The sequence below is a fragment of the Puma concolor genome, chromosome A3 (genome assembly GCF_028749965.1).
Source record: "Puma concolor isolate L17-30 chromosome A3, mPumCon1.1.hap2, whole genome shotgun sequence".
Classification (NCBI taxonomy): domain Eukaryota; kingdom Metazoa; phylum Chordata; class Mammalia; order Carnivora; family Felidae; genus Puma; species Puma concolor.
Genome location: NC_141669.1, coordinates 57,918,612 through 57,919,478, shown reverse-complemented (window position 1 = coordinate 57,919,478; position 867 = coordinate 57,918,612). Strand labels below are relative to the sequence as shown.

At 45.4% G+C, this 867-nt stretch overlaps 1 pseudogene; it reads right to left on the bottom strand.

The window, feature by feature from the left end:
- Window positions 1-333: 333 nt before the first annotated feature.
- Window positions 334-495, bottom strand: LOC112869766 (U2 spliceosomal RNA; annotated as a pseudogene).
- Between the last annotated feature and the right edge of the window lie 372 nt (window positions 496-867).

Sequence of the window (867 nt, the reverse complement as noted above, 5' to 3'; positions counted from 1 at the left end):
GCACTGCAATGAATAGAGAGCTTTTTTTTTTTCATTTTCCCCAGATCTCACTGTTTTAAAGAAAAGGAGTTCATTTCTTATTCCCTTTAAATAAGTTGCCCCCAAAGCCTAGTGTTCTACAGAGTGCTGTGCACCACAAAGTTTGGAAGCTGTCACTTTGGTTTATGGGCACTAGATGTGTAACATTTCATCATTTCACATTCAGCCCGCTTGGATGCGGGGAAGTGCTGAGCAGAGAACAGCAAGTCCAAACAGGACCTGCTGGCTCCCTCTTGTGGAGGGCAGGGAGAAAATATACAGGAAGAAAAGTTGTGATATGTATTGATTGGCAAGTACTATTTCATTGAAACAGCCCAAGAAATGTGATCTGCAAAATGTTGTATGAGACAGAGTTGCATTTTTGCTGAGTACTGCAAAAAAGTATTTGAAACCTTTGGGAGTTAGAGAATAAATCACATACTACACTTGATCTTAGCCAAAAGGCCGAGAAGCGATGAGAATAAATCACATAAAGAGAATGTGCAGATAATTAAAATACCAGATTTTAGCCGATGGTTTCATCGTTTGCTCACTGCAAAACTTCCCACCAGGGCAGTTTACAAGGAACAAACTGGTTTGGGGATCTCTTTTCCTCTACTTTGATCTTGATCCAGCAGTGTGTGTGTGTCGGGGGGGGGGGGGTGGGGTGGGGAAGAGTGAAGGTCTCTTCTCCTGACAGAGGGTCATATCCAGGCGCTCAGGCTCACCAGCTGCAGTCCTGCCAGGCCTCAAGGGGTCCTGAGTCTGCCTGGGGGTCAGCAACGGACATTGCGTCTCTGGTTCCATTTCTGTCACCAGTTTCTCCAGACTGCTGTCAACCAGCCCTCA